Source organism: Eucalyptus grandis, chromosome 4, assembly GCF_016545825.1.
Source record: "Eucalyptus grandis isolate ANBG69807.140 chromosome 4, ASM1654582v1, whole genome shotgun sequence".
Classification (NCBI taxonomy): Eukaryota; Viridiplantae; Streptophyta; class Magnoliopsida; order Myrtales; family Myrtaceae; genus Eucalyptus; species Eucalyptus grandis.
In genome coordinates this window covers 5076280-5103289 of record NC_052615.1, presented here as the reverse complement: position 1 = coordinate 5103289, position 27010 = coordinate 5076280, and the positions used below count along the sequence as shown (strand labels likewise).

General features: G+C 40.9%; 1 pseudogene; it reads left to right on the top strand.

The window, feature by feature from the left end:
• The first annotated feature begins 14372 nt into the window (after window positions 1-14372).
• LOC120292461 lies at window positions 14373-25473 on the top strand (annotated as a pseudogene).
• The last annotated feature ends 1537 nt before the right edge of the window (window positions 25474-27010 follow it).

Genomic DNA, 27010 nt, shown 5'->3' with positions numbered 1-27010 from the left:
TCCATAATATGCAGCCTTGAGGTGCCAGACAAGTGTGGTTTGAGCAGGGATAGGATCATCAAGCGCAGGCTGTCTGGTGCAAAGGCTCTTGCTAGATCAACAGGAGCAAAAGTGGCCAGCAACTCATGGCTTTTGGATTCTATTGCAGCATGCAAGTTATATTTCTAATGAAAATATTCCTTGTTTGTTATTTAAAGAGCTCTGCCATCCCTCATAGCTTCTTCTTTTCATCATAAACAACAAAGCAAATAACTCAGGGCTCTTTTGTAGAACTGATTTTCGAAATGACGAATACTAGTTTTGAGCAAGCCAACATGTTTTTGGGAATTTCTCCGGTTAGTGAATTATTAACTAGCAGTAGCAAATGTAGGTGGCACAACCCCCGACTTGCGGGAGGATTTCTCCAAGGAGACTATTTTTTTTGGAGATAAATTTCAAAGCTTAGGTTTCCGATATGAGGAGAGATGGACCCCGAGAGTCCTAGCGAGTTCAATTTCAAGACCATGAGCCTCTGGTGCCTTAGGCCGCACGTGACACCATACCAATGGCAAAACCCAATGGTGTCATTCCATGAGTCAAGCACCCTGTAAGGGTCTTTGACTGTGGCTTTAAATGCGTGGAGTGTGAGCTTGTCGGTTTCATTTGTGGTGGAGGAGACTAGGACAAGACACAATGCAAGCACGAAAACGAGAAAGAAATGGCACAGTTGTAACTGTGCAAAACTGAAGTGCACAAGCTCCATAGCTCGAGCAGAAGTGGGTAGGTACGAATGGAGGAACCGTAAGAGGAAACAAGAGATATGGCGAGTGTTGATATAAACTGCGAAAAAATTTATTAGGAGGAGTGGAGTCTGATGGAGAGCATTTCGAAGGGCCTTTCTGATTTTCCTTTTTCCATGTCGCGGACAAAGCCAAAACAACGGCCAATGAGTAGTAGTCAACCATCAACTACCGACCTTGGCTCCAGCACTCAACGCATTGGAGAAGTTACACTACATTTTCCTCTGGACCATCACAAGTAAATGAAACTGACTTGGTAGTCATTCAGAGGCGCTAGATGATGTTGATGCATGTATATACGGTTGAGAGTCCTTGGACTTCTCTCATTCCAAAAGCTAATTCAAAGGTTGAGGGTTTTTTTCATCCTTATAAACTGAACATCAGCCCATTTTTTACAACTGATATGAGATAAACTCCGATATATTCATTCCCTGTGTTCTCCATTACTAATCCTTTATGCATTTTGGTGTTCCTAACCATCCACTGATTTTTGTTTAATCATTTGTTATGGCAATACATAGATACTATACTGAAAATTCTATACGGTTGATCTTTTGAGCTAAGCCACTTTGAATTAGGACGACTAATCAATTTACTTTTAGGTTGAGCCCGTTGTATGGGTTGGATAATGACAGCAGTCGGGTCCCACAACTTTTCACCGGTGTTCTCGGGTGGAAAACTGGGGGCAGCCGGATTGTTGGGATGTTGACTTCAACTTCAAGTCGATCACTTTTTTGACTTGAGTCCATCGTTCATACTCTGAATAATTCCCATAAGAAAGTGACCATTTGATACGGGAGCTAGGATGTTAGCCCGCCGCTGCCACAATAGCTTCTTCTGCCACGCTCGTCTTACATATTTCATTTTCCTTTTCTTTGGATTTCTTATATTCCGAACTTTGGAACACACTCATTCTATTTTGTGTTCTTTCTAAACTTTGTTCTATTTGCCAAGTGGAATGCCGCGTAGGATGCCATTGCAGCACTACACAACAAGTTCACAGCCAGGTCGGCATTTTCATTTATTTTTTAAATGGACTGATCAACTCGGAAAAAGAAAGAAAGAAAGAGTATAGATTCAAGAGACCAATTACTCGAAAAACAAATTTAGGACCTGATGACACAAATTCAAAATGATTTGGGATTACTATGCGTTTTTCCTCAAAAAATAATAAAAGTAGCAAGCCTCGCAAAGAGTAGCGTGAAAGAATTTGCACCTGCACCTACTACAGGAATAAATACACAAAAGTTACATGATTGAAATTAAGTAGATTGATTATACTGAGGCAATACTAGGTTAATACCTACTACGCACATCGAGCGTCGATACCCATGCTCGAATTGCTACATTCTAGAAGGCCGATCCCGAAAGCTGTGGGCGTTTATAATAACCATTATATTTCTTTATTTTTTTTTATTCCTGAGAATAGGTTTGGAATAGAAATCAGTTTAGTAACATAACTTCATTTTTCTACTTCTAGAACAAATTTTTACTTTAGAAATAGATTTGGAACGGAAAACAGAAATTAAAATTTTTAGCTTTTTTATTTTTGGAACAAAAGTGAGTAATGAAAACTTTTCTCATCGTTCACACTCGTCACCACCCAGCCTCTGCCGGATGTCGGACATCAATCGATTGGACACCGGATGTCGGACACCAATCGATGCATGTAGGACGCCAGTCGCTGGATGTAGGATGCAAGTCGCTAGACGTTGAACGCCCTGCCTGTCGGCCGCCTCATATCACCACTTGGAAGGTATAAATTTTGTGTTATTATCAAACGAATTTCTATTATAAGAATATAAATTTTGTATGGTTATTAAACACATATTTTTGCTCATAAAAGGGAATAGAAATTGATTTCTGAAACAAAATGGTTTTCATTCACACCTTATACCACCTTGTTCACCCACCAAAGCTAACAATGTTGCCTGTATTTAACTAAACATAGCTCTAGGAATAGATCAATTCGCGACATCCAGTTATTTTGTGCTTCAACAAAGCTGACACAAAGCCATTATTCCTAGTCACATTATAGAACCCAAGCTTTCGTTGAATCATATTTCCAATAGCTCATTGATTATAATTCGACTTAATGAGCACCATACAACTGAAAAGAAAAAAAAAGAAGCAATGGGATTTTATTTGGATTTATTTTAAAATACTATTATCACCAAAATAGAGTTTAAGTAAACTGATAATAGTCAAGAATGTGTACGCGTTGCAGGCTTATGCTAGTTTAAAATTTGTATAGATACGAATGGCAAATGATAATCAATAGGGGTGAGCATCGGTCCAGGGTCAACCCTGGACCAGCCCAACCCTGCCGGTCCTAGTTCGGTTCCCAGGGAGACTGGGTTGGTCCTTAGTCCTAGAATTCTTGGATCAGCACTGTGCGGGTTGGTTTTTGGTTCTAAGAGTTTCGGATCGGTCCAACTCGAATCAACCCTAACTATATATATCTAATATATTATTTATAATTTTTTTATATAGAGAAAACCTTAAAATAAACGGTGTCAATAACATTAAACAGCTCTTTAGTGAGGAGTTCAAGTAATTTTATATTGTTCTTTAATAACTTAGGTTTTTAATGTCTTTTACAACGTCAATAGTTATAATTTACAAATGAGGAAAATGTTTTTGTGAGGAGTCCTCACGGCGTCAAAAATACACTTTATGGCATCCTCCTCTAGTATTTGTTCTCTTCTGTCTAATTTGTCCTCTTAGTCTTCAATTTGCTAAAATTGAAAAAAACTTCTCCGCTCGCCACTTAACACTTGCCTCGCTCGCTTTGGGTCATTCGTGTCGCTCGTCGCTCAATGCTCACTTGGCTTGTTGCTCCCCGCTCGATATTCGATGCTCATTCTGTTTGACGCTCACCCCACTTGACCCTCACTGCTTGCCTTTCTTAGCTAACCTTGCTCATCATCAAATATATTGGGTTGGTACGGTCCTCAGTTGCTCTTTCAAGGAGTACAAAAAATGAAATAAAAAATTATTGGTTAGTCCTAGGTTGACCTTGAAACCAAACCGAAACCATTGGGTCAGTCCAGTCCTTAATCACTTTTTTAAGGAGTACAAAAAATGAAATAAAAAATTATCAGTTGATTCCGGGTTGACCCTGGAACCGGACCGAATTCATTGGGTCGGTCCAGTCATCAGTCTCAAGCTCAATAGGGTCGGTCTTCGGTCCCAAAAATTGAGGACCAGCACTGTGTGGGTTGGTCCTAGGGTTAAAGCGTGGACTGGCCTAATCTGGACCATGCTCACCCCTAATAATCAACCATCATCTTTAAGTAAAAATCTCCTATTTTGCATTTGGGTAAATAAGACTAAATAGATAGCAAGTAGAGAAGAGAAAAATCAATAATTTTTTTCATACAATGCATGTAAACCCAATGCAAAGAGTTTCTCTCTAATTTTTTACAACTAATGAGAGAGAGAGAGAGAGAGAGAGAGAGAGAGAGAGAGAGAGAGAGAGAGAGAGAGAGAGAGAGAGAGAGAGAGAGAGAGAGAGAGAGAGAGAGAGAGAGAGAGAGAGAGGTAATTTGGTCAAAAGATGTGCTTTAACTAAAATTGGTGTGGAAATCCCTTGTTGTTATTTTATAAAATAAGGTATATGATTTTAATTGTTTCATTAAAATATTTTATTGTTTTTGAGTTTTGGAAATTTGCTCAATTTTAGTAGATTTTATTTTAATATATTTGTTAATATTTGATTTTTTTTTTTTTTGCTAAATTATGATGTGATTCTTATAATTTCAATCAATACTAGTATTTCTAGCCAAACAATACTAATAAGTTTGCCTTTCCTCCATTTCGCCTCTTTTATGCTTGTCTTCTATCTTCTAATTGTCATACAAAAATTTTCTCTAGGAATTTATAATGTGACATCCAAATTTTCCCATATAGGATTTTAGTATTTATTTTCACGACTAGATCGTTAGGAATTTGAGGCGATATAATTTAGTAAATAGATTTTTGACGTGTCCATTAGTGGTGTCAAATGGCGATATTTTGTTCACCGCTAAACTATTGGTAGAACTTGGTCGGTGTGTTCCAAATTTCATGTTTGAGGATATTTGAAATTTATATTTATTATCTTGATATTTTCCTAATTTTTTATATTTTCAATTATTTTATGGATGCAAAATATTTTGGTCACACATATGTTCAGAACGAGAATCGGCTTCCTAAATCTCTACTTTTTCTCCATCTACACGCCACTTCTCATTCTTTAATCAAATTTTAAGCACATGTTTTAATTTGATACATTGCACTTGGTCATTAAAATTAATACATCAATGATTGATGCACGTGCTTGGCCCAATGAGAGAAGCCCATTTTTATCCCCTTTGATTTTTTATTTTTTTTTGTGTCAACATTCCATTGGACCGTGCTCTACCTAATTCCATAGGGACACTTGAATTCCATTCGTTGGGCCACCTATCATTTTATCTCCAAACTCATCATGACCTTTAAGCATGGTTGATTCTTCTAATCTTTTATAACTTCTCGGCCAAGTAGAAGGATTCTTAAGTACCAAAGTTAAAAACTTTTACTCCAACCATCACCAATCATCAACCCCTTCTTCAATCTTTTGCTTTCAAAAAGACGAGCAAAGGTCCCACTCTTGAGATATCAAGATTCTGTGTTGATTTTCTGGTTCGGGTAAATCACAAATTTCCCCTACTTTCTACCAATAGATTTTATCATTTTCAAAAATCAAGCTTTGTTAATTTCGGTTGTGTTTGTTTTGTTTGAAGTTGACTTGTATTCTTAATCCAAAGTTGCTTTCGAGATAAGTGAAAACTCTAGGTGTTAAGTTGGCCTAACCTACTTAGCACTTTGGACTTGGTTGGTTGGTTAAGAAGTGTGACTTTGATGTGAAATAATGTTATGGATATGGTGATTGTTAAATTAGCCTTATTGATCTTGTATATGTTTTGGAGGAGTGTGGTCAGTTTTCTTAAAGTGTGGTACAATTGGTGAGTAGAAACGCTAAATCAGAATTTTTTGCTCATTCATTCTATAATATTTTACCGAGGCCGAGTCCCTTCATTTGTTGAATGTGTCCATTTGTCCGACCATACTTTATTGAGTCTAAATCATGTTCTGAACCTCAATATGGTTACGTTTTGAACTCAAAAATATTATTAATTGAACCTCAGTATGTTTATGTTATGGACCTCAATATATTCATGTTTTGAACCCGAAATATCTATGTTCTGAACCTAAAAATATTATTTTCTAAGGCTCAGTATTTTTATGTTCTAAACCTCTGAAAAATATTACTTTCTATACCTTAGTTTATCCATGTTATGTACTTGAAAAGGTTACTTTATTAACTTCAAAATATTATTTTCTGCACCTCGATATATTCACATTTTGAATTGGAAAAAAGTATTTTCAAAGTATGTTTACATTTCGTACCTCAATACCTTTACGTTCTAAACACCAAAATAATACTTTCGAAACTCCAGTATGTTTGTGCTTTAAACCTTAAAATACTATTTTTTTTAACCTCTTTATGTTTACGTTTTGAACCTCAAAATGTTACTTTCTGGATTCAAGTATATTTACGTTACGAATCTCAAAATATTACTTTTTGAACCTAAGTATACTTATGTTCTGAACCTCAGAAATATATTACCTTTTGAACATGAGAATATTCATGTTTTGAGCCTGAATATATTCACTTGGATGTTCAGACTCAAGCCCAAACTTAATCCCTAAGTCTACTCATTTGTACGTTTTGACATACGTTTATACTCACTTTTTGCATCTATTCATACGTTCAAACATTATGTTTAGAATCATATGCTTATGTTTTGGACTTTCTCATTCATAATTACTCATTTTTGTCTTAAACTTTCTGCTCAGAATCATTTGCGTATGTTTCGGACTTTTTATTCGGAAACACTTCCTTATGCTTTAGACTTATCTATCCATAACCATCATTTACTATTTAGAATTATATGCCGAATATGTTGGTTATTGAGTATTATATATGTTTGCATGAGAAACGGAAAAGAGGTAAGCGTGTGAAAGGTGTTTTGAAATGGATGCCGATTGTTGATATGAATGTTGGTTCTATTCTTAATGCACGTAAAATCATGCGGTATTAATAACGTGTGCATTGCATCATATGACTAAAGATGAAGTGTGATATGATTCCATCACTCATATAGTGGTGTGTGATGATGCCCTAGAATTGTAATGCCTTGTTGTGTGATTGGGATGCTTCGAGGAGTATTTGAGATGCCTCGTTGTGTGATCAAGATGCCTTGTGGATGGGTGGTGTAGGATGCCATGTAGTTGAGATGCCCTTGTGGATGGGTGGTGTAGGATGCCATGTAGTTGAGATGCTCTACTGTGTGATTGGGATGCCTCGCTGTGTAATCGGGATGCCTTAGGGAGTGTTCTGGGAGGAGGAGTGATGATAAGCATAATACATGCTCATGAATATACATATTTGCAAGTTGATGAGGCACCGGATGATACTGATGCATCAAGAAATTACATGCCATAAGTGGTAGATTATACCATGCATTCGTGTGAGGCATTTGCAATAGAAGGTAAGATGTATGCTCATGCATTGATTATATTGTTTCAGATGCTCTTGATTGTTATGCTAGGTTGAGAGGTAAGATGATTTATTTACTTAAAACCTAGAGATTTCACCTATTAGGCTTCGGCTCACTCATTTATATTTTTTTATAGAAATGTAAGATGGATAGCTCATCGGCTATGCTTTTTGGAGTGTCTGTGCATCACGAGTGTGATTATGAGACTATGTTTATACCTGGGTTGGATGCCTATTATACTAAGTGTACGTCCACTATAGGGGTCGACGAGGGACTCCCATATGGATCCCTCACTATTTTGTTGCTTGGTACTTGAACCTCAAGGGCGATTTGATCGGAACATTGAGGGGCTTTGATGGTGAAGGCGACGAATAGTTGGGTGAGGTTCTCGACCTGTAGTGGGTGGGTTGTCTTTTGTACAAGCAGGTTTTTGGGCAAGAGTAGTGATGAAGTGACGCAGAGAAAGCGATGCTTTGGAAAGAATTCCAAAAGATGGTGTTTATTTTCAATAATGAAGTGCCGATTACAATATCTTTGGCGCCTATTTATAAGAAGGTCGCCATCTAGAAAATAACAAAATAACTTAAATCTAGTAACAATTTTGAAAAGATATTGATAAACTAGAAAATCTAAAATCTAATAACAAATTAAAGAAACGATATTGATAAACCAGAATATTTCAGATAAACCAAAATATCTGAAATCTAATATATTGTAATCCCTTTTGCAATCTTGAAGATCACACAATCCTCTTTGATTTGTGGGACCGCCCGCTCTTATGACGCTCCATTGTTTCCGAAAGGCATTTGCATATTGTTCTACATCGGTCTCCTCCACTTCGAAGAACTCGACCCCGAGTTATGATTAGGATAAAGAGGAGTATCGGAGGATGATACTCAAATAGGTCCGCTACATTGAATGTCGGGAGATGTTGAGGTCACTAGGAAGATCAACAACATAGGCATTATCATTGATTTTCTTCACAATTCGACGGGACCAACTTTCTTGTGCTTCAGCTTGTTATATGTACCAACAGGAAACCGTTCCTTGCGGAGGTAGACCATTACTTCATCACCCTCAGCAAAGACCTTGAGGTGACGATGTTTATCTGCAGCAACTTTGTAAACTGTAGTGGAAGCTTCTAGCTGTTGCTTCACACCCTCTTGTATCTCTTGTAATTTTGTTGCTAAGTTTTCAGCTGCAACACTATATCCTGGGACTTTGGGCAAAGGCACGAGATCCAGTGTATGTTGTGGCGTTCGCCCATAGATAACCTCAAACGGAGACTTGCCCGTGGAACGGTTGACGGTGTTGTTAAAAGCAAACTCAGCAGGAGCAAGATACCGGTCCCATTGCTTTGGCATGTCACTACAAAGACACCGAATAATATCCGCCATAGTACGATTGACAACTTCAGTTTGCCCATCGATTTGAGGATGAAAGGAACTGCTATACTGCAAATCCGTCCCAAATAAACGCCCGAGGGTCCTCCAAAAATGACTAAGGAATTTGGTATCACGATCGAGGTGATAGTTTTGGAACACCATGCAAACGAACTACTTCTCGAAAAAATAAACTCGCTACATGAGAAGCATCGAAGTCTTCTTGCAAGGGATAAAGTGTGCCATCTTTGTAAACCTGTCCATTACCACAAAAACAGAATCCATACCTCGTTGGGTTCGGGGAAGCCCTAACACGAAATCCATTGAAATGTCTATCCAAGGTCCAGAAGGAATAGGTAGAGGGGTGTAAAGTCCAGTGTTCTGAGAATGGCCTTTCGCAGTCTGACAAATGTAGCACTTTCTCACAAATCGTCCAACGTCCCGTTTCAATTGAGGCCAATAATACCGCTCCTCAACTAAGGCAACGGTTTTATCTCGCCCACAATGTCCTCCAAGGGAGCCACCATGCAGCTCTCGAATAAGTTGTTCCCGCAAAGAGCTTCGAGGAATGCATAACTTGTTGCCAAAGAATAAAAATTTGTCCTGAACGATCATGTCACCGTGAGAACCTGTCTCAAAACATTTTTCCCAAATTTCCTGAAAATCTTCATCATCAGCATAAAGAGCACAAAGGTGGTCAAAGCCCACAACGTCAGTGCGCATGGTGACAAGTGTTGCAGCACGACGGCTAAGTGCATCGGCGACTTTGTTCAAGTGGCCCGCCTTGTGTCGAAGCACGAAATTGAATTGCTCCAAAAGGAGACCCATCGTCCATGCATTCGATTTAGATGTCTTTGGCTCTTAATATATTTGAGTGCCTGATGGTCAGTGTTAAGGACAAACTCATGTTGATAAAGATAGGGCTGCCAATGCTTGATAGCTCGTACTACAGCAAAGTACTCTTGCTCATAAGTAGACCATCGCTTGCGAACATCATTAAGTTTCTCGCTAAAATAAGCAATAGGCTTACCTTCCTGGGAAAGAACAGCACCAATTCCTACACTAGAAGCATCACAGTCTAGTTCGAATACCTTTTCAAAATTCGGGAGCATCAGTATTGGTGCCGTGGAAAGTTTTTCCTTGATGAGTGCAAAGCTGGCTTCTGCTTCGTCACCCCAATGAAATTTTCCTTTCTTCAAGCACTCGGTAATCGGAGCCATAATAGAACTGAAATTCCGAATAAAGCGTCGGTAGAATGTCGCAAGCCCGTGGAAGCTACGCGCCTCCCCAACGGTTTGGGGAGTCAGCCAATCGCGGATGGTAGCTACCTTTTCTGCATCAACTTGAAGGCCTTCTGCTCCGACAATATATCCCAAGAAGCGAAGTCGATCAGTCATGAAGCTACACTTCTTCAAATTAATGTACAATTGGTTCGATCGCAAGGCCGATAAGACGTCCCTTAGATGCTCCATATGTTGTTGGTCATCGGGACTATATATGAGAATGTCATCAAAGTAGACCACAACAAATTTGCCAATAAAAGGTTTAAGAACTTGAGTCATCAAACGCATGAAGGTGCTAGGCGCGTTCGTGAGGCCAAACGGCATGACAAGCCATTCATACAAACCATCACTTGTTTTAAAGGCCGTTTTCCATTCATCGCCAGGGCGGATGCGTACTTGGTGGTATCCGCTACGTAGATCAATCTTTGTAAAGACTTTTGATCCTGCAAGCCGGTCGAGCATGTCATCCAAGTGAGGGATTGGGAATCGGTACTTGACAGTAATCCGATTAATTGCCCGGCTATCAACGCACATACGCATGCTTCCATCTTTCTTCGGAGTGAGGAGTGCGGGTACTGCACAAGGGCTCATGCTTTCGCGCAAGAAGCCTTTTCGAAGCAGCTCTCCCACTTGGTCTTGCAAAATCTGGTTCTCCTTCGGATTCATCCGGTAGTGCGGCAAATTAGGGAGGCTCGCTCCTGGAAGAAAGTCAATCTCATGTTGGAAATCCCTCAAGGGTGGTAATCCAACAGGTAGATCCTCCGGAATAACATCGCTGAATGCCCTCAATAAGGGCTGAAGAGCCACCGGAATTGGAATAATGGCTTCTTGATTACCTTTCTCCACAATCATATACATGCCCTCACGTTTACGAACGTTTAGCATAATTCCTGCACTTTGCTTCTTTGGGGCCTGGGGAGTGTTACTCATTGGCTTCAAAATAATTTTCGTCTTTTTCCACACAAAAGAATATGTGTTCTCACGAGCTCTATGAGTGATATCAACATCGTATTGCCATGGTCGCCCCAATAGGACATGACATGCATCCATCTCCACTACATCACAAATTATGGTGTCCTTATAGGACTTTCCAATTGAAATAGGTAAATGACATACCTGCGTCACCTTGAGTTCGGCCCCTTTACTAATCCACCCGATTGTATAAGGGGAGGGATGTAACTCTGTCTTTAGTTGTAGATGGTCCACCAAAGCCTTGGACACTATGTTCTCACAACTTCCGCTATCGATGATGACATCGCAAAGTTTGCCGTTGACGGTACAACGGGCACGAAAAAGACTATTCCGCTGCGTGTCTTCTCTTCGCGGAGCGAGCAATAGTCTCCTAACAACGCAATTGACATGCTCGCCCTCCTCATCCTCCACTTCTTCCTCATCAATCCAGTCATCTTCGTAAATGTCATCGTCGTCCCAAGTCTTTTGTGTTTTGTGTAATGCGTGGAATAATATTCTGGGTTTTTAAATATAAAGTTGGCATAATGAGATCTATGTCTATTATTAACTCGTGTATTCTTGTATGGTGTGTTGTTATGTGTTTTTTGGTGCTTTCGCATGCTATTAATTAAAGGAAAAAAAATGATTGGTAATGACGCATGTAGGGTGTGACATACCCAAGACATCACATATAATGTCACCATTCCTCGAACAATATGACGAAAGTACAATTTATAATTTCATGGTCTTCGGATTAATTATGCTCATTGATGTTTTTTTTTTCAAATTATTCTATAAACGAAATTAACACATTCCATTTTGAATTCATGCTACATGGAGATTAGAGGTGCAGCATATCAACTTGCTTTGCGGCTTGTCGTAGCAAGAGCACCTGACACTTTCCATTTATTTAGGTTGCAAAAGCATACTTCCAGCCCTAATAATGCCATTCATTATGGGACCCTACAAACCATATGAATAACGGAGAAACTCCATGAAAGAAAAATATTCAAGAAAACATGGCTTAAAACTAGCAAGAAAAAGTATTGAGGCAGCCCACCATTTCTTATGTGAAGGGGCAATGACAAAATCATGGTGAAAGACAAGTGACATGGGAGCTGGAGGAAGATATGAAACAAAAGTATCTGCCCTTATTCAAAGTATTTGAGGACAAAGTTTTTTAAGGGGTTCGATCTTAATATTCTAAGGGGAATCTCGAAAAAAATAGGGAAAATGTCACAAATGGTTCCTATACTATTACCTAATGTGCAATTTGGTCCCTGAACTTTCAATCGGCTCAATTTGGTCCTTGAACTATTGATAAATATCCGATTTGGTCCCTGAACTTTCAATCGGCTCAATTTGATCCCTGAACTATTTGATAAATGTCTGATTTGGTCCCTAAACTTTTGATCGGCTCAATTTGATCCATGAATTATTAATAAATATTCGATTTAGTCCTTAGTTACTGTTTTTCTTTTTTTTTTTCTTTATTTTTATTTTGATTTATTTTTTTTTTTTTTTTTTTTGCTTATTCTCTCTTCCCTCCGCCGGCTCCGGCGGGGGAAGCCGGCTCCGCGGCCCTCGCCCGGCGTCGAGCGAGGGAGCCCTCGCCGGCGTCGGGCGAGGGCTCCCTCGCGATCCGGAGAGCGAGCCCCTCTCCCGACGCCAGCTGCGAGGGAGCCCCTCGCCCGACGCCGGGCTGCGAGGGAGCCCCTCGTCGGCGTCGGGCGAGGAGCACCCCTCGCTAGATCTGCGAGGGCGGCCCTCGCCGGCGTCGAGCGAGAGGCTCCCTCGCAGATCCGGCGAGGGAGCCCCTCCCGGAGTCGGGCGAGGGAGCCCCTCGCCGGCGTCGGGCGAGAGGCTCCCTCGCAGATCGGCGAGGGAGCCCCTCGCCCGACGCCGACGAGGGGCTCCCTCGCAGCCCGGCGTCGGGCGAGGGGCTCCTCGCAGCTTGGCATCGAGCGAGGGGCTCGCTCGCCGGATCTGCGAGGAGCCCCTCGCCCGACGACGGCGAGGGGGGCGGGCGAGGAGCTCCCTCGCCCGACGCCGGGAGGGGCCTCGCCGGATCTGCGAGGGAGCCCCTCGCCGACGCCGGCGAGGGCCGCCCTCGCTGCGTCCGGCGAGGGCGAGCCTCGCGGAGCCGGCTCCCTCCGCCGGAGTCGGCGGAGGGAAGAGAGAATAAGCAAAAAAAATAAAAATTATTAAAAAATTATTAAAAAATAAAAAAAAAAAATAAAAAGGAAAAACAGTAACTAAGGACTAAATCGAATATTTATCAATAATTTAGGGACCAAATTGAGCCGATCAAAAGTTCAAGGACCAAATCAGACATTTATCAAATAATTCAGGGACCAAATTGAGCCGATTGAAAGTTCAGGGACCAAATCGAATATTTATCAATAGTTTAAGGACCAAATTGAGCCAATCGAAAGTTTAGGGACCAAATTGCACATTAGGTAATAGTATAGGGACCATTTGTGACATTTTCCCAAAAAAATAAAACACTGGAGTGAAGCATTTGGATTTATTTTGAGAAGGCAAGAAGGGATTCAGAGAGAGAGAGAGAGAGAGAATCTTGGAGAGTGTCATGGAGGCTAAGGAGATGGCCAAGATTACCAAGCATGCCCAAAAGCTTCTAGCAGTTCGAGGTTTCATAAGTATTCTAGAATATTTCTAGGGACAGTATTGGAAATGTACACTTATATTATAGAGGAGATTACTATTTAATAAGGTAAATGGTAGCTAGGGAAATTGGATCTCCTCCATTAAACCAAGGGAAGATTTACGGTTGTAATTAGGACTTATGTATACAAAGGGATTATTTCCCCTTCATTTGTATCATCCCACAAATTCAACATGATAAGAACAATAGAGCATTCTCTTCCATACACTTCTCTCTACAATCCTAGGTGGGCCAAGCGAATGAGGAAATGATGGAAGGCTGAGCTTAGGCAATTCTAATAAGGGGTGAATGAGTCGAAGGAAGCCTGAGTGCTACACGCATTCTCAAGTGTTGGTGCATGACAAATTATACCGGAATAAGTCGTACACAGTGTCAGTAAGAGAGTTGGTGGTGCACACCAAGTGGTCAAGAGAATGTCCAAATTGGTTTTTATTGCTATTGTTGTTGCTAGAGACAAGGCTCAAGGGGAGTTTCATGCCAAGGGGACTCAATCGGTTGATATCATGTCCTTGTTCGAGGATAATCTCACTAAGATTATGTTAGTCGTGGCCGAATTTGAAAGATACATTCGAGGATTTGAAAAAGTTGAAAGGTTGGGGAGACAATTCGCAATCATTTTTTAGCTACTTTGAATCATCTCGCCGGCCATTTGCATGAGAGGAATGATGCTCTTGAGTCCATGATAAATGACCTTTCGAGAGGCTATGGAGATGGTCAAAGAGGACCTCAAGGCTCGCAAGATGGCCATGGTGAGCGGAATGTTCACCATAATGCTGACTTTAGAGGTGGATGTTCCAAAGCCAAAGGAGTTCAAGGGTAATAAATTTACCAGGGAGGTGGAGAACTTCATATGAGGCATGAAACAATACTTCAATACCGGAGGAATCAAGGACAAGACATGGGTCTGGGTTGTTGCCATGTACTTAACTGATGTTGTCATGCTTTGTTGGCGATGTAGCTGAGACACTGAGGCGGGGTACCAAGCTGATCAAGTATTGGGCCACATTCGTCACCGTCTTTGTGGACCAAATCTTCTCAAAGTTTGCTAAGGATGAAGCGTATTAAGATATGCCATCTCATGCAGAAGGGTAATGTTTGTGAGCATGTGCAGGACTTGACTGAGCTCTCGTTGGAGATTTCGAATATAAACAAGTTTACGTTTCTATTCACATTCATGGACGGGCTTAACCCTTGGACGAGGTTGGAGTCGCAATAGCAAGGAGTGCAAGAATTATCCAAGGCTATAGCCGCAGTTTAGGCCTCCATTAGTCCGACTCTTCTAAGTTTGGAAGAAAAGGTGGGGAAGCATATCAACACCAGGACGAAGAAGGGGAAGACGAAGTTATCCATGATCAAAGGGACAAACGAAAGAATCCGCCTAGTGGCAAATGAAAGAAGCCACGGGGAGACGTGTCCAAAGATCATGAGAGGAAGCCAATCAAACTAATATTGGTCGTTAGAAGCATATTCCTTGGCGAAGTACAGCTCAAGTGCCATAACTTGACACGGAGGGACACTTAAGTGCCATAACTTTAAAATGGTACACTTGAGTGCCAGTTTTAGAGTTAAATGGGACACTTAGGTGCCACTTCAGCGAAAATCTGGCCAAACGGCTGACGTGGCGACTTTCCAGTGAGTTTGGTCCAAAACGGCGTCGTTTTGCACGCTGACGTGGCGGAGAAAATGCAAAACGACGCCATTTCGTGTCTACGTGTAAATAATAATATAAAAATTAATTAAATTAGATTTAAAATTAATTTTATTTAAAATATTAACAAAATTAAAAAAATTAAAAATTTTAAAAATTAAGAAATTTTAAAAATTTTAAAAAATTAAGAAAAATTAAAAATTAAGAAAAAAGGGGAGGTCGAAGGGGCGGCCGAGGGCTAAGCCCTCGCCGCCGCCGCCTCCTCGCCGTCGCGGGAAGGACCGGCGACGAGGGGGAGGGTCGGCTAGGGTTGCTGGCCCCCGGCCGACCGGCCCTTCCCTTCGGCGGCGGGGAGGCGGCGAGGGCCCGCGAACCCTCGCCGGATCTGGCGAGGGCCGCGACCCTCGCCTAGATCTGGGCTCGCGAGCCCTCGCCGCCTCCTTGCCATCGCCAGGAAGGGCCGGCGACGGAGTGGGGAGGGTCGGCCGGCCTCGCCGCCCTTGGCCGAGGCCGGCGGCGAGGGCTCACAGCCCTCCTCGTCGGTCGGCCGGGGCCGACGACCCCGGCTAACCCTCCCCCTCGTCGCCGGCCCTTCCCGGCGACGGCGGGAGGCGGCGGCGGCGAGGGCTCGCCCTCGCCGCCCCTTCGACTTCCCTCCCCCTCCCTTTTTTTAAAAAATTTTAAATTTTTTTAAATTTTCTTAATTTTTTAAAATTTTAAATTTTTTAAAAATTTTAAAATTTTAAATTTTTTTGAATATTTTAAATAAAATTAATTAAATAAAATTAATTTTAAATCTAATTTAATTAATTTTTATATTATTATTTACACGTAGACACGAAATGGCGTCGTTTTTGTATTTTTCCGCCACGTCAGCGTGCAAAATGACGCCGTTTTGAACCAAACTCGCCGGAAAATGTCCACGTCAGCCATTTGGCTGGATTTTCGCCGGAGTGGCACTTAAATGTCCCATTTTACTCCGATATTGGCACTCAAGTGTACCATTTTAAAGTTATGGCACTTAAGTGTCCCTCCGTGCTAAGTTATGGCACTCCAGGTGTCCCAACCTCCATATTCCTTTTAACCAAATTATAAATTTTGGCCACAAGAATTTGATTTATAGAGGTCAAATTTAGCATTTTTCTTGCAGTTCAGATTATATTGGTCCTAAGGTGGGTGAGATTTAAGCTGAAGAAAGATAAAATAGTTCCCCACCCCGCCGCTCTCTCTCCGTTGCACCCAATGGTGTCGCGCAAGCCTTGCCGCCTCTATTGCCTTGCAGTTGCTGCGGTCGAACCTCAGGCACTACATCTCTCTCTGCTTCCCCCCACGACTCTCTCCACGCAACTTTTATGTGAAGTTCTCCTATATTTAGTAAACTACCTCTTTTATCCTAACTTTTCAATGTACTTTGCATTGATCTTCCAATGATAGTAAGTTTAATTAGGTTTTCTAAGTTTTTTGCTGCATTCATCGTAACTTTCTTTCGCTGTTCATAATTTTCTCCAACAGTGTAGTGGTAAATTTTCCTTATTTTCTTGTAAATAACAAAGCAAGCTACACCATTTTATCGTAACCTTCTTCTAATGATAGTATTTGTCCTTACTAACAAAAATTTTCCGGTTAAATATCCTTTTGTGAGCTTTTTTCGGACAACGTAATTTTTCTTTCATCGTATTTTTCCGTGTCGGCTATTATTCTAGTATTTCACAACAAATGAAAGTCTACCTTGGTCAATAGTAAATTCCTTCTCTTGTAGTTAGTAATCTAACTAAATGATCACAACTTTCCTTTGGAGTTCATACCAGTGCTCAGTAATAAAAATTTACCTAATACTTATTATATGGGAAAAGTGCCAAAAAAGTCTTAAACCTTTTTCTTTGTGCCGATTTAGTCCTAAACCTTTTTACGTTGTGCCAATTCAATCATTTCTGACCAATTTTGGCTGGATTTTGCTGACGGACGTCGGCCACCGACGTGGCCCGATAGGCGCCGACGTGAACAACTTTTAATAATATTTTAATTTTTTTAAAAAAAATTTCTTCTCCTCTTTTTCCTCCAGCCGGTCGCCAGACCTTGGCGACCAGCCAGAGGCAATGGCTGGCGAGGTCAAGGTTGACCTCATCGACCACCTCACCAGTGACCGCGAGGGTAGCCTCGTGTTGGGCGACGAGGCTCGCCCCTGCCAGATTTGGCAAGGGTCGAACCTTGCCCATGGTTGATGAGGCTTGACCTCGCTAGATTTGGTGAGGGTGAGCCTCGCCTACTCGGCGCGAGGCCACCCTCGAGGCCTGGGTTGCGAGGCTCGCCCTTGTCGGATCTAGTGAGGGTCGAGCCTCGCCCATGGCCGGTGAGGGCGAGCCCCGCCAGCTCGGCGCGAGGCAAATCCAACAAGGGCGAGCCTCGCTGCCCAGGCCTCGTGCCGGGCGGGTGAGGGCGAGCCTTGCCGCCCAGCGCGAGGCTGCCCTCACGGCCATTGGCGAGGTGGCCGGCAAGGTTGAGGTCAACCTCGTTGGCCGTCGCCTTTGGTTGGTCGCCGAGGTCCGGCGACTGGCTAGAGGAAGATGAGAAGAAGAAAAAAAGAAAAGAAAAGAAATTCAAAAAAATTAAAATATTATTAAAGTTGTCCACGTTAGCATCTATCAGGCCATGTCAGCTGACCGGCGTTCAGTTAGCAAAATTCGACCAAAATTGGCCGAAATGGACTGAATTGGCATAATGTAAAAATGTTTAGGACTTTTTTGGCACTTTTCCCCTTATTATATTCTAACTTTCCTTGGAGATTGTTATTTTTTTTTCCATCGTCGTAGCTTTTGTGAGTATTACACTTTGTAATTTTCCCAAGTTACTAGTAATTGTTGTGTAACTTTCTTTTATTGTTAGTAAACCATGTTGATTATAAGTTTCCTTACGTATCCATAATTAACCTCATTGATAATAACTTTCCTTTCCTTACTTATCGATATCTAACTTTTTCTTAAAGATCGTAAATTTAGTCTAGTTGTTGTAACCTCTTTGAGTTTTATGTTTCATAGTGTTCGTAAGTTAAGAGGAACTTAAATGCATTTAGCAAACTATAATCCCTAACTTTCCTTCCACTCTGTATTTATCTTCACTTATAGTAATTTACCTGTTAAATATCATTATGTAACATATGTTTAGAGGACGTAATTTTGTTTTCATCGTCCTAAGTTATGTGGGTCTTGTGATTGGTAATATTTCATCAAATATAGTAGTTTACCTAAGTGAATTGTAAATTCCGTTCTCCTATTGTAACTAAACTAATTAATAGGTTGTAACATTCTTTTGACCTTCATAATTGTCCTCACTAATATTAATTTACTTTTACTTATAATTTTGTATCATTTCTTCTTAGGACATAATTTTGCTTCCGTCATTGTACGTACATAGTACTTATGGATTGTAATATTCCACAAAAGAATAGTAATATATCAATGTTAATTGTAATTTTTCTTCTCCTTTTGTAACTAAACTACCTTATCGTTGGTCATTACTTTCCTTTTACATTCAATCGTCACTAATAGTAGTAGTAGCTTATTTGTTACTTATAATTTTGTACCTTTTCATTAAAGGACGAAACTTTCCATAGGCTGTTGTAAGTTTTGTGGATCTTATGGTTAATAATTTCACATGAGAAATAGTCATATACCTAAGAAAATAATAAACATTGGTTACCTTGTTATTAGTACCTGATATGGTCGTAACTTTTCCTTGGTGAATATAACTTTCGTTTGGTGTTCGTATTTATCATTACTAATAGTAATTTACCTACTAACTCTCCTTTGGTATCAATTCTTTAGATGTAATTTCCCTTTCATTGTAGTAACTTCTTTGATTGCTACCTACGAAAATAGTAAATTTCTTTGTATCATTAATAAAATACCTAGTTGAGCGGAGGAGTAAATATGTTCAACCAATCAGTTATAATGTTCTTTTTTATTCATGATTTTCTTTAGGGTTAATATCTCAAAAACTCCAAACTAGTACATTTATGATAAATTTATCCCAAACTAATTTTTTAACCATAAAAAATCATAAATTTGTACATTTGTGACAAATTTACCGTTCGTTAATTTTTGTTAAATTTTACCGTCAAATTATTAAGTTGAATGACACATGGCAATTGACAAGTATACCAATTTGGGGTTTATCTTCTATTTATCACAAGTGTACTGATTTATGATTTTTTGTGATAATAATTAAATTTAATGGAAATTAACAGAGGGTAAATCTATTACAAATATATCAATTTGAGATTTTTATGATAACAACATTAATTTGGAATAAATTTATCACATGGATACTGATTTGATATTTTTGATGATTAAAAAGTTAATTTAGGATATATTTATCATGATAGTACTAATTTGTAATTTTTCATGGTATTAATCCTATCGGTCAATAATTCTCTTTGCAATTCGTAATTTTCCTTAATACATCAGGTTAACGGTGCAGCAGATGCTGCGGGAGCAAGAGCGCATTTCAAAGCAGACAAGCACGCAAGTTTCCAGATTTCGAGCGCGGCGATCTCGCATTCTTGGCCAACCGTGGACTGGACCTGCAAATCGACCGAGATTCAAGCTCCAGAGTGCCGCCGCGGTCGCGAAGAAGATGAGGAGGGGAGTGTTCCTTTCTCGTTCCAATTTTTGAAAACAGCATCGCTTGATCAAATCGCTTCACAAGTGTGTTCGAACGCGAAATTCTGGTGATGGGTGACCGTTGATAGCCGAGCATTTGACTCCTGGTTGACGTAGTCGTAGATTCCGGAAGAACCCACAGGAGAATTGATTGCTTTGGTCATCGGAAATCCTATTGATCATGAGAGTTCGATGAAATGACTGACCCAGAATCAGTTCGCTAGAGTTCCACTTCGGCGCTTCTTGTCCCGACTTCTCTGTGCCGCTGCTCCTCTGGGAAGGGATAACGAGATTGACAGAATCGCCAAAATCATAAATGATCACCCATTTCCCGATAGCCTGCTTCAACTAGTCCTCTGGAAGCTCATCCCGCCGCATACTCTTTCCGCCACCTTTGTAGAGGACGTGCTTGGTCATTTATTCGGCTCATTCCAATGGTCTCAAAGCTCTAGAGTTCTTCAGATACACTGTCTGCCATTTGGCGCGCAGTCCGACTTCGGTGGCATTCGAAAGAACTCTCCACATTCTTGCGAGGATGCAGTACTTTGAGAAAGCTTGGGAATTGATGGACGAGATGCGGGGAACACACCCATCAGTGCTCACGCTAAAGGCGATGAGCATCATGATATCGAAGATTGTGAAATTCGAGTCGTATGACAATACTCTCCTGGCATTTGAAAGGATGGAGAATGATTTGTTTGTTGGAAGGAAATTTGGTACGGATGATTTCAATATACTTCTTCGGGCATTTTGCATGCATAGGCAGAAGAAGGAAGCACGGTCCTTGTTCAATGAGATGCATTCACGATTCTCTTCCGATGAAAAGACCATGAATATACTGCTCTTGGGATTTAAAGAGTCAGGTGATGTGACCTCAGTGGAGTTGTTTTACCACTAGATGGTTAGAACAGGTTTTAAACCTAACCCAGTGACATAATATCAGGATTGATGCTTATCGTAAGAGAGGTTGTGTAGGAGATGGTCTAAGGCTTCTCGAAGAAATGGAAGGGGTCAGTTGCTTGCCTTCTGATGAGACAATGACTACTTTGATTCATGGTGCAGGGGTTACTCGGAATCTAATGAAGGCAAAGGAATTGTTTGATGGGAATTTTACAAGAAATATGCAACTGGATATTGCAGCCTATAATGCCGTGATCAGTGCACCGATAAAAGCAAAGTATGTAAATGTTGCCACCTTGATGGGTGAGATGAATGCCAAGCACACTGGGCATGATAACATGACCTACCACACATTGTTCTTTGGATCAATGAGATCAAAAGAAATAGACAGTATGTGAGTTATATCATAAAATGTTAGAGAGAAACTTTGTGCCTAAAACTCAGACGGTGGTCATGCTGATGAAGTATTTTTGTATTAAAGGACAAGTTGATTTGAGGTTGCATTTATGGGAATACCTGGTGGACAAAGGGCACTGTCCTCATTTCTACTATAAAAAAAAGGGCATTGTCCTTGTTGTCATGCACTGGATCTTTTGGTGATTGGATTATGTTCTCGTGGAAGAGTACTGTAAGCTTTTGAGTGCTCTAAACGAATGCTGGAGAGAGGAACGCTAATGACTGAAGCAACATTTCGGATGTTAGGGCTTACTGCTGTAGGCTGGTGAGGCTGACAGTTAAGGAAGCTCAGTGAAATGGTAAAGAAGTCGAAAGTTGTTCTGTCTCTGTCAAAAGGGCATGCTGATGTTATAACTAATTTGTCAACATTTAATGTAGAAAGGATTTTTTCGACTTGACTTTGTTTGAGTACAGCCTCTGTTTACTGGACATTGGCTGGCTTGTCATTTTTGGTTCTCCCCAAAGTCTACAGGGCTAAGACACGTGATGAGAAACTCTAACGGGTTGTGTTCACTGTGCGGTCTTGACACTCAAGTTATTGTTGAGGCTTGGGCCATATGTCTATATAACCCTACTTCTATAGGGTGGTTGAAACAAATCTTGGAGGGAGGAAGGAATATGAGAGGCACAGCGTTTGCCTCATGCGGTTGCTTTTGCCTTATGTAGGTTGGTCAATACAGAAACATTGAGATTGAGGAAGGAAAGAACCTTGCCACGCTGCACTTATGACTCGGTCAAAACAAACAAATTCGGCAGTGGCAAAGGATATGGTGAAATGAGAATTGTAAGCTAAATACCTGATGCAGCCCACATTGAAGACCGGCTCTCTCGACCAAGAAGATCGGCCCGCATTAAAGCTCGACGAAACCGAGAAGCCATAACGACATCTTGAGTCCATCCCGGAAGTTGGAAAGACACCTTGCCACGAAGACGTTATGCTTTTACTATTTCTGCTAATTTTAATGTCCTGTCTTTATTTCTCCTAGTTGCAATGCTCCGTCTTTATTTCTTTGACGATATAAGTCCAATTTCTTGTAGAAGACGAACAGCTTTTGATGAATGAAAAACTTTGCTTGAAGCAAGTATCGTAAACCTTGTAGAGTTCATCCCTTTGAAAACCTAGAAAAGTTTTCACTTCGTCCTTGAAGAGTCGGAGCTTTTGAAATCTGCATCCTTGAAGAGTTGCAATCATCGATCTAGAAGAATCGGTGCCCCCTCAACTTCCTTGGAGGCCTAGAAGAGCAACCAACGGAGTTTCTATCTTTTCCTATTCTGTTCGTTATTTCCAACCTAATTTCGACTATCCTACAGTGCTTATTTCAGAAAATCCAAAACAGAGAAATTGTAGATCCAGAAGTCTTTGTTCATTTGGCTTTGAAATCAGGTCGATCTGATCTGTATCGACAAAGATACGACTGTTCTCCTGAGCTTGCGCAGTGCTGAAATTCCTGTTTGTCCTGTTTCCGTGTGCGAGTCACTCTCCCGATCCTATTGTTTGAGAAAGTCTACCCTAGGCTTGCATCAATACCACAGTATTAAACCTTGAATCACGGTTCTGCTTTTTGAAGGAGTTGTACTAGTTGATTGTCATATATGAAAGTTGTTGAACAAACTCCAATGTTCTGTTAACTTTTATATAGGTTGATTGGACCATATCACTGGTCAAAAATGAATGTTTACCATGTGCAGGAGACCCTAAGTGCTTGCTTAGAAGGAAAATGTTAGTAAAGTGTCTCGGAAGACTCGTTAAAACTTATTAAATATTCTTTTGAAATGCAACTTTGATGTTCAGTGCAATTAGTTCCTTAAAATGTCTACTTTTTTAAGTATCCAATGTGATTTGATAAGGCACTTGTTTTTTTAAGGCTTTTAACTAGTGCTGTTAAGTGTTGATGCCCAAATTTTGTCAACCATTCAAGTGTCCATTTTTGGCAAAAGCATAAAAATGCAAATAATAGCAATACTAAAAAAATTAGAGATAGTAATTAAAAAAAAAAAAAAAAAAAAACCTTGACTAAATCGGGTGAGGGGCTTAGCCCAATTTTTTCAGCAAGTTGTGGGCCAGAAGAACTCTTGCGCGCAGCCTTTTTTTTAATTCCCGCAGCCCATTCCTTCTGTTTCTATTTTCTCCTTAGCCCATCAAAGCTTAGAGAAGGCCCAGCCCAAGTCCCGAGCTCCTTTTCTTTCGCATGCTCGCGTCCGTGAGCGAAGAAGGCGCGTGCGGTGACTGAAGAGAGGACCGTGAGACTAAGGGTGAGTGGTTACAGGTTCTTTACAGGTTCGCTCCGCCTTAACCCTAACCTACCCGTTGAATAAAAACTCAAACCTACCCTTGCGTCACAGGTTAGGGTTGGTTCCGAGTTCCCAACATGTTTTTTTTTTTTTTTCTAAACGGAAAAAAATGCAACATTAACAAATAAGCTTGTCATTCATCAAAGAGAATACAAAACGATATATGCTAGTGAACTTGGGAAGAATTCATTAAAGAGAATACAAAACGATATATGCTAGTGAACTTGGGAAGAATGTAATAATATAGTTTTTCTCGGAAATAGAGAGTTCATGGAGCCTAACGTAGCTAACATTACCAACAATTAAGCAAAAGGATCAAGGATCAACGACGGAGAAAGAAAATAAGCGTAGGATTTTATGTTTCACCAAACAATTGATGGGATATGAAGAAAACCATGATTTCTTATCCCATCATATCCAATCATATTCTATTTAGAAATCCGGACGACCAAACAGAATTTTTAAGTTTGGGAACTGGAACCGAGAACCGCTGGTTCCAGAAAAAGAGAACCGGGAATCGGAACCGGAACCGGCCTCTCTGGAACCGGGAACTGAACCGAAACCTCCGGTTCGGTTCTCCAGTTCTCGGTTCTACCGGGAACCGCGCTCACCCCTACGTGAGACGTCACAGAGGGAACAGCCACGAGCGACCGTTTGTAACGAAGGATGAAGCGCAGCAACAGTGACCGACGCATGACCATGAAGGAGCGAGAGGAAAGCTCCGCTGAGGAAGAACGGCTGGCTAGAGAGAGGTCGCTGGGGTGAAACCAGAGAAAGCTGAGAGAGCAAGGAAATTGAGGGGAAACAACGTTCGGGATTTAGAAAATCGGTTCTTCACTGAAGAAAACTCACTTGAAGACGAGAGAGCAAAAAGGGAGAGAGAGAGAACGTCGGCCATTAGAGCTCTGGTTGAAGAAGATGGAGAAGCAGAACCAGTCACAACCGATAATATCCCCGCTGTGAGAAAACAGGGTGTCTTCGGCCATAGAGACAACGTGGGTTTTGAGGAGAAGCAAGGTGGGTGGAGAAGCTTCCTTCGAGTCCGCCGGCGCCAACTTACTGATCGCGTTCACTACTTTTTTGTGAGGATTTATTTTTAGCTACCGAATATTAAGAGAGGCATGTGATAGGAGTATGTTATAAAAATACAATTGCATGGAAAACTACACAAGTACAAAATTCGACATGGTTTAGACAAAAAAAAAACAAATCAATATGGGCTTAGAAATTATGATTACTTTCTTTCAAATCTCGAAACTAAAAAAGTTGAAAGGCATTTCCATTTTTATTTACATCTACTAATTTATTCTTTACCTATACATATAAATACAATAATAGAAAAGAGGCGGTGGCGCTTGAATTCAACTCTCTTGTGGTCAATACATTTGGTATTTTGTCTCGTTAGAGCGACATTTATCAGTGAAGTACACATCTATTTCATATATAAAAGCTGTGTCCTTTCGAATTATAATACGAAAAAATCGATCAAAATAACGTGTTTTTACTCCTTGGGTGGATTAGTCATGCGAGATGCCAGAGACGTGACACGCTCCCTTTGCATATCCGTAGGAACTACAGCTTTCCGAGAGCCCGGCAGGTTGCGGTTTTTTCCTTTTGGCGGCTGAGAATTCAAAAGGAATTGGTGAATCTCCGCTTCCCAAACGCACTGAAATTCCCAGTCCGGACGCTCATTCTCATCGGCTCTCGCGGTTTTCGTCCGCTAAACCATCTCCTCCCTCTGCCTCTCGCTCGGTCGCTCGTAGCTCGCCACTTTCCGAGGCGGGTATGGCGGACCCGATCCCGAGTCAACTGGAAATGATGGGCAGGGAGCTCAAGTGTCCCATCTGGTGAGCCATCCGTACCCAGATGGAAAAGAAGAGAACTTGTCTCCGTTTTTGCCCAACAGCAGCTTCTGATTGTCCTGTTCTGTTCGGTTGATTCGAAATCGATAGGATGGTTCGACTCGAGACGGATTCATTTCTTTATCTTTATTTATTTTTTATTTTTGGGTTCAACGCATTTGTTTGGCGAGCCTGTCGCATTTGAATTTGAAACAGTGCTAGATAAACTCATTGAAGTGTTAAAAAGAAAAAATTGAAGTGCGAACCCTTTACTTATTGCCGTTTGGTGAATCTTCGTTTCTGGCGAAACTTCCGTACCAACATGAAAAAGAAGAGAACTTGTCTCTGTTTCTGCTAGATAGCAGCTTCTAATAGTCCTGTTCTGGCCGTTTGACTTAAGGCGAATTCATTTCTTAATCTTTTTTTTTTTTTTGGGATTCGTTCACATTTGTTTTTGGCGAGCTTGTCGCATTTGAATTTGAATCAGCGCCGGATGAACTCGTTGAAATGTTTAAAAAAACGTAGTGTGATGAACCCTTTACTTCTTGCTGTTTGGTGATTGGGTTTGCCTATTGGGAGTGCTGATTGCGGTGCTGTCAATCTCTTGCAGCTTGAGCCCGTTGAATTCTGCGGTTTCACTCCTATGTAATCACGTGTTCTGCAAGTAAGCCAACTATACCTTGTTTCTCGTCATTGGTTCCTTGGATGAAATGTTGTCATAGACGCATGTTTGGATACTTGACAACCATCTCTCATTGCTCTTGTCCAGCTCATGCATCATGAAATCGATGAAATCTGGCTCTAATCGTCCGGTTTGTAAGGTGCCCTATCGTTGTGGAGTTATGTTTTAATGTTTTCCCTTAATCATATGACATCAGAATTTTTCCAGTCAAGGCGTTTTTTTTCCTGCTCCCCCAGTTTCTAGATACACAATAACTCTGGCGAGAAATTGCAGAATTAAATGCACATGATGTTGATGCTATCTTAGGTCGCAGTGTGTGGAGTCAGGGATTAAGTCATTTATATGATAAAAATAGAGCATTTTGAGAGGGACTTCTCTTCACCACTACAAGTTCCGGCTTTTCTTTACATTGATGAATGGTTAGAGGTTGGACCCATAATAAGATCTATTCAATATCTCGCACACAAGTATTCTGTTAGTAAATGATTTATTGTTCACGCTATGTGGCGATGGAATCTCTATGCTTTTTGTCCAACCAGTTTTTCTCTTCATGGTTTTTGATTTCTTTGAGCACAGATTACCAATTTTGTGCAAACCCTTGGGTCATGTTTCTTCTGCCTCTTGGTCTGGACTTAACTGATTCATGGGTGTCGTAGGGGGTTCCATGGGCCTCTAGGGAGCTGGGTTCCAATGTTCGTGCCCCTGGATCATAAAATAATAAAAACAAAGAAAAATCTTATAGACTCCTAAATTTGATGAGAGAAGTGACTGTTCTCGACTTATAAATTGTTCAGCATATTACAAAGTTTTGTGAGAACTAACCCTTCAAATTTCCCAAATCAAAAGTGCTGCAACTTTGGATTCC